Raw genomic sequence first — 7,775 nt, 5'->3', positions numbered from 1 at the left:
TGTTGAGAATTTGAAAAGAGCATAGAAGAGGTGAAGAAGCTGTCTCAGAAAGTGAGAAAGCAAGCATATACAAGACTCCTCCGTGTGTGTGTGTGTGTGTTTGTGTGTGTGTGTGTGTGTGTGTGCTGTGTGCTCTCTCACATCTGACGCTGTGACCCATGGACTTTAGCCCACCAGGCTCTGTCTGTGGGATTTCCCAGGCAAGAATGGGTTGCCCTTTCCTCCTCCAGGGGATCTTCCCAACCCAGGGATTGGACCTGCCTCTCTTGTGTCTCCTGCATTGGCAGGCGGATTCTTTACCACTACTGCCACCCTAGCTACATCCAATACTGACTTGAGATTTTGGTCACAGGTGAAGTTTGTCAAGACGGCTGGGTGATTGTCCCCAGCAATGTCCGGCTGCTTGGATGTGGGCATTGAATAAGTGAATACCTGCACTGTGATTTTGCCAGGTAGATTCCATACAGGGAGAGAGGGCCGGATTTGAAAAAAAGAGAGTTGTTGATTCGCTGGGTCAAGAGATCCAAGCTGTGTGGGCAAGAGGAGAGAACACAGGGAGGCGAGGCAGGTGATGAAAAGCCATATGGTGCCTTGAAAGAAGGCCTGGCAAGGTCAGCAGACAGCGGTGATGGTCTGATACTGTGTTTGAAATCAAGACCTCGAAGGCAGCAGCCTCACTGATGAGCACAAGATACACATCTCATGTGCCTACTTTCTGCACCACAGTGGACCCACCCGCTGGTCCATGAGCCCCTTGAGGACAGGGATCCCGCCTCACTTTTCTTAAGGATGCTCAGCCCTGAGCCTGAATCTGGTACATCCTGTGTGCATGCTAAGTCACAACAGTCGTGTCCGACTCTTTGCGGCCCTGTGGACTGTAGCCCACCAGGCTCCTCTGTCCATGGGATTCTCCAGGTGAGAATACTGGAGTGGGTTGCTATGCCCTCCTCCGGGACCTTCCTGACACAGGGATCAAACCTACATCTCTTGTGTCTCCTACATTGAAAGGCAGGTTCTTTACCACCAGCACCATCTGGGAAGCTCCAAATCTAGTACATACTAAGCACTTTAATTTATATTTGTTGAATGAAAGACAGGGAAATAAATCCTACATGAGCAGCTGTGCGAAGTGCCCCTACCTCCTCAAGGTGGGAAATGAGCTCCTCTGAGTTTAGGGCCGAACGAAGGACAGGACTTGGACAAAGTGGCCAAACCGCACGTGAAAAATTCCAGGTACCTCTCTCTGTACAAGCTCAGTGTTTTTCTACCAGCTTGGATTCCCCAGAGCCTGGTGCTGACCTGCAGGACCTTCTCCAGGTGCCCACCCTCTCTCTGAGCCTTTTCAGCAAGGACTTCCTTTCCAGATTTGCACCCAGGGAAGGCTGGGGGCAAGGCTGTAGTGAGAAGGGAAAGGATGCTGAAGGGACTCTGGAGGTCAGACATGGAGAAGGGGGAGAGTGGGGAGGGGCCCGTAGCCAGTTCATGTCTTCAACAGATATTTCTTTTTATCTTGGGCGCTGCCATGTAGGATCTTCTCTCCCCAACCAGGGATCAAACCTGTGACCCCTGCATTGGGGGCATGGAGTCTTAACCTCTGGATCACCAGGGAAGTCCCTCAGCAGACATCCTTTGAGCCCCTACCGTGTTCCCCTCTGTGCCAAGTGCTGAGGACCCCTGGCTGATTAAGGAGGTTCATGGTTCAGAGAAATGTGCCCACTGCAGATACAACTGCCAAGGGACAGCGTGATCATCATGGTTTCAGCCCGTCAGGGTTAGTCTCTGCCCGCAAAGCCGAGAGTCCTTTGTGAACTGAGCCGAGATGTGCAGACTGAGAAATGATTTTCTTGCAAACACCTTGTGCACAGCAAGAGGGAGGGGAAAGAGAAGGCAGGGAGAGCCGGGGCCCAGGAGAGGGAGCAGGGCTTGGGTCAGCTCCTCTTGCCGTCAGGCAGCAGTCTAGCATCTCTCCTTCCTGTCTTGTCTCCTCCAGCCCAGACCCTGCAGGACCAGACGTGGTTTTGTCTCAAGTCTCAATCTGTTCACTCCCTCTAGTGGACAACTGTTGAGTCTGTTTACCCAGCATCCATCTCTCTAGCTCTTCATTAATCTCCCATTTCTCACCTTTTCCCCCCAAATACTCTCTCCGGGAAAGATGAGCCCTAAGGTGGGTTCTGTGAGTGAAGAAAACAAGGGGGCACCCGGACTTGAACCAGGGACCTCTTGATCTGCAGTCAAATGCTCTACCACTGAGCTATACCCCCAGTCACAACTCTCTAGCTAACAGTTCTTATCCAGAATCATATCATGCAAACACTGACAATCAGTGGCAGAGTTAAATATCAACTGATTAAACAAACTCAGTGGGTAAAGAGTCAGCCTGCAATGCAGGAGATCACAGCAGATCCGGGTTCAATCCCTGGGTCAGGAAGATCCCCTGGAGGAGGAAATGGCCACCCACCCCAAGACTCTTGCCTGTAGAATCCCATGGACGGAGGGATTGGACAATCCCATGGACTGGTGGGCTACAGTCCATGGAGTTGCAAAGAGTTGGACAGGACTGAGGATGAACACAAAAACAAATCTTTAAGAAATTTAGATCAGAGAAGAAACTGACTTTCGGAAATTCAAAAGTTATCAGGACTCTCCTTTCAGCTTTTTTCTTTGCTTCCTTCTCAAATTAGCTTTAATCTCTCAAACAAACCTCTCCAGGCAGCTGAGACCCCCACATCAAACACCTCTAGGTGTACGTCACCACATTTGGGATGCCAAGGAGAAAAGTGTTTAATTCTGAAAAATCCTAGAGCCGGACCCTTATTGCCCTGGCTGGGGTTCTAGCGTAACCAAGGGGAGTTGAGTGATACAACCATTTCAGGAGTGATGTCATGTAAGAATGTATCTGCTCCCACTCAGAATCCATGTCTACAGTACAGGGAGGCAGGGGTACTCCCCTGAAAGAAGTCAAGGGGAGCCAGGACACAGCCCAGGGGGCCAACTCTGCAGCTCTGGGCTCACCGGTCAAGTCTACTGCGTGAAGGAGGAGAGCAGTCTATTGTTTCTGCTGCTGGAGTCAGCAGATGCCCTACACGGCCCAGATTAGTTGCTCTGCGGGCATGCGGGATCATCCTGGATTGGGGATTGAACCCGTGTCTCCTGCATTGGCAGGCAGGTTCTTAACCACTGCACCACCAGGGAAGCCCTGTGCCAACTTCTAAGGCCCATCTTAAGAGCAGGGAATGACTGCTCCTTTTTCCTGCCCAAGATAGGCACATCTTTTTGTTGTTGTTGTTAAATAAATGGATGAATGGAGATCATTCCAGACCGCCAATATCTAATGGCCACCCAGATCTTGAAACACTATGCCAGATTGTGCCCCCAGGACTATGGGGTACAGGGTACACCTTTCTGTAGCTCATGAAAGAAACTTTGACACAGCCAGCCCAGCCACTTGCTCCTGGCTGCCACACTTTTTAAAAACTCTGTAGTTGACTTACAATGTGGAGTTAGTTTCAGGTGTATAACAATCTGATTCAGTTATACATATATAGACACATATATTTTCTTTTACAGATTCTTTCCCTTATGGGCGTCCCAGATGGCCTTAGTGGTAAAGAACCCACCTGCCAATGCAGGAGACGTTACGAGACCTGGGTTTGATCCCTGGGTCGGGAAGATCCCCTGGAGGAGGGCATGGCAACCCACTCCAGTATTCTTGCCTGGAGAATCCCTTGGACAGGAGCCCGGCGGGCTACAGTCCATAGGATGGCAGAGTCGGACATGACTGACAGTTTATTACAAATTAATGGGTATAGTTCCCTGCGCTGTACAGTAGGTCCTTGTTGGTTATCTATTTTATATATAGGAGTGTGTATGTGTTAATTCTAAACTCCTGATTTACCCCTCCCCCACTCCTTTCCACTTTGGTAACTGTAAGCTTCTTTCCTGTGTCTGTGAGTCTATGTCTATTTTGTAAATAAGTTCATTTGCATCTTTTTAGATTCCTATGTAAGCAATATCATATGATATTATGATATTTGTCTTTGTCTGGGTTACTCCAGTTAGTATGATAATTGCTAGGTCCATCCATGTTACCACGAATGGCATTGTTTCATTCTTTTCAAATATATATATATGTATATATATATATATATATATACACACACACACACACACAGCACTCACCTGTCAATGGACATTTAGATTGCTTCCATGTCTTGCCTATTGTAAACAGTGCTGCAATGAACATTGGTGTGTTTTTTTGAATTATAATTTTCTCAGGATAAGTGCTCAGCGTTGAGATTACAGGATCATATGACAGTTTTATTTTTAGCTTTTTAAGGAACCTCCATACCATTTTTCCATAGTGACTGTACCAATTTATATCCCTACCAACAGTATAGGAGGACTCCGTTTTCTCCACGCCCTCTCCAGCATTTATTGTTTGTAGACTTTTTTGATGGTCATTCTGGTCTCAGTGTGGTGATACCTCACTGTTGTTTTGATCTGCATTTCTCTAATAATTAGTGATGTTGAGCATTTGGAGTAAGGGCTATTTAGGTCATCTGCCCATGTTTTGATTGAGTTATTTTCTTTCTCTTTTTTTTGATGCTGAGTTGCATGAGCTGTTTGTATATTTTGGAAATTAATCCTTCATTGATCACATCATTTGTAACTATTTTCTCCTTTTCTATAGGTTGTGTTTTTATCGTTTCTTTGCTGTGAAAAAGCTTTTAAGTTTAATTAGGTCCCATTTGTTTATTTTTTGTTTTTTTTTTCTATTACTCTGGAAGACAGATCCAGAAGATATGCTGCAATTTATGTCAAAGAGTGTTCCGCTTATGCTTTCCTCTGGGAGTTTTATAGTGTCTGGTCTTACATTTAGGTGCTTTACCCATTTTGAGTTTATTTAATATGGTGTTAGAGAATGTTCTAGTTTCATTCTTTTAGATATAGCTGTCCAGTTTTGCCAGCACCACTTACTAAAGAGACTGTCTTTTCTCCGTTGTATTTTCTTTCCTCCTCTGTCAAAAATTAATTGACCATAGGTTCGTGGGTTTATTTCTGGGCTTCCTATCCTGCTCCTTTGACCTAGATGTCTGTTTCTGTGCTAGTAGTATACTGTTTTAATTACTGTAGCTTTATAGGATAGTCTGAAGTCAGGAGGTCTGATTCTTCCAGTTTCTTTTTCTTTCTCAAGATAGCTTTGGCTATTCAGGGTCTTTTGCATTTCCATACAAATTTTAAACTATTTTGTTCTAGCTCTGTGAAAAATACCATTTGTAGTTTGATAAGGATTGCATTGAATCTGTAGATTGCCTTGGGTAGTACAGGCATTTTAAGAATTTGATTGTTCCAATCTAAGAACATGCTATATCTTTCCATCTGTTTGTATTGTCTTCAATTTCCTTTATCAGTGTCCTAAAGTTTTCAGAATATAGGTCCTTTGTCTTCTTAGGTCGGTATATTCCTAGGTATTTTATTCTTTTTGATGTGAAGGTAAATAGGATTGTTTCCTTAATTTCTCTTTTTGATCTTTGCTAGTGTATAGATATCATCAGATTTCTGTGTATTAATTTATATCCTGCAACTTTACTGAATTCATTGAGTTCTAGTCATTTACTGTTACTGGCTGCCACACTTAGATCAGGACTTTAACAACCAAGTTCCTACCACGCAGCCAAATCCAGGAGCTCCGAGGGTGCAGCTGATCAAAAGGTGCCAACAGGAAAAGGTCCCTAAGACATATTTCTCAGTGAAGACAGCAAGCTGCAGAATGATACACAGAGTATGGTATGTGTGCTTTTTAAACCCTGTGTTTTTCTGCACTACCTACCTGTATGAAAATGCATGAGGAAGAAGCCTGAAAGGCTACACACCAGAAGGAAAATAGTGGGGGCCTGGGGGAGAGGGTGGGGGATGGAGGGTGGCAGGCACAGAGAGCCCTTCAGCTTCATCTGCACACATTTTCTTGGTGAGAATGTACTCTTGTGAAAACACATTTGCAGAATAAAAAAAACAAAAACAAAAACAAAAAAACAACACTTTCAAAGGTTAGAGGCTGGTTAGTGTCTGCTCAGAGGGTTCTCCAGCCTTGGTTCTCCAATGTGGACCTGCCTCTGAATTCCCCAAGGAACATGCTGGAACTTTGCAACCCAGATCTCCTGAAGGAGAATGCAGTCTGCACCTTGCCTAGAGTCCCAGTAGGAGAAGCCGGCCCCTGGAAACATGAGTAAATAAAGCAATCTGCTCACGTGCTGTCAGCCCAAGATTTGAGCCAGGGGCTGTGGAAGCAGTTCCCACGAGCAGGGCCTGTTCTGGGGGTCAGGCGGCGGAGGGGCAGGCAGGAAGCAGAGCTATCTCCTGATGAATCTGGAAAAGCTTCCAGAGAGGGTGGAATGCAAGAAAGTAAATGCTGAAACCCCAGGGACCTCCTAGATCCCACGGTGGACCCCAGGTGCCCCTTGGACCTCATGCCTCCACCTCCCAGTGCTCACTTGAGCCCCAACTCAGGAGCAAACCCCCAGGCTCCACAGCTCAGCTCAGCAGAGCTGAGCTGGGGCTGGGGGGCTTCTGCTCCCAGGGCACCTCAACCAGGCCTTGCCTGCTTGGCATCTCCACGGGAACCACCAAACAGCCCAGTTCTTCCACAACTGCTGTAGGAACCCAGCCCTGGTGGCTACGGCTGACCGCAGTGCCGGGCCCGGCTCACTCCACGCCCTGCTGTGGAGGAAGTGACAGCCCAGTTCCTGCAGCAACAGCGCTCACAGACAGGTCAGAAACCACAAGGGCTGCCCTGCCCCAGCAGGAGTCTGAGAATGCTACTTTTACCACCAGATTTATATGTGACCTACTCAACACCCTGGTTGAGTACACCACCTTCTTTCCAGGTCTGAGCTCGTGGTGATTCAATTTACCTATTCAAAGGACCAGCTTAAAGGCAAACTTTTCTCCCCAAAGAAAATGTCAGAGTCTAGAAAGCAATGGACAGGTGTCTTGGCACAATTCTTTATGTCCTGAGAGAACAGGGCTCCAGGAGTCCTGTCCCCTGCTTCAATCAAGGTGGTCCCACTTTGCCATGTGTCATTTGAATCAAAGATTCCTCTTTTTTAAAAAAGCCTTGAAAACTGCATTGGGCCTTGGATCCAATGCTATTATTTGAAAGAAGGAGAAAACTGAGCTCCTTTTGGTTCGTCCTTCATCTAATAAGCACTCGTTATTTGTTACTCACATATGTCAGGCACTGTGTTAAGTGCTGGGGACATTTCAGGAAGACTCAACGCCTTCTCACAAAGAGCCTGAAGCCGATGAGAAGACGGAAGAAAGCAGAAACTGGAGCTCAGAGTGAGGACTTGGGAGCAGGTGTGGAGAGACGTGGGGGCAGACACAGGTCGGAGAAGGTCTCAGAGGCAGGCCACTCTCTAGCCCACGATCGCCTTGCCATCAGGACTCTGCTGTATGACACCCTTCTCGACCTCAGGACGGGGTGTCTGGTCTGCCCTCCTCCACACTCCCAAGACCATCTCAGGCCACGGTGACGTTTGTGTGGTAAGTGGCACGCCGCTCCCTGGATCTGCCCTAACAATCGGCCATGTGACTGCAAGTGGCTTATCCCACCCTCCTCTGTCTCTGTTTTTCCAGAAACACGGACCCCTGACGCCAGGCTCCCCTCTGCAGGCAAAGGTGAGAACCAGGCCCACCCTCATCCTGAGACCCAGGCTCCAGGGCCTCCCCACACCATCTCCGCAAGGGTTGGCAGCAAGGGTTGGTGGTGGCACCCT

The 7,775-nt window shown here is 47.4% G+C and overlaps 1 non-coding gene across 1 annotated transcript; it reads right to left on the bottom strand.

Moving 5' to 3' along the window:
• Window positions 1-2,189: 2,189 nt before the first annotated feature.
• On the bottom strand, window positions 2,190-2,261 carry TRNAC-GCA. The gene has a single exon. It is a non-coding gene; the product is annotated as a tRNA-Cys (tRNA).
• Window positions 2,262-7,775: the final 5,514 nt, after the last annotated feature.

Source organism: Oryx dammah, unplaced genomic scaffold, assembly GCF_014754425.2.
Source record: "Oryx dammah isolate SB20612 unplaced genomic scaffold, SCBI_Odam_1.1 HiC_scaffold_18, whole genome shotgun sequence".
In the NCBI taxonomy this organism is placed as follows: domain Eukaryota; kingdom Metazoa; phylum Chordata; class Mammalia; order Artiodactyla; family Bovidae; genus Oryx; species Oryx dammah.
Note: the sequence above shows the minus strand (reverse complement) of the source record. Positions and strands in the feature narration are given on the sequence as shown.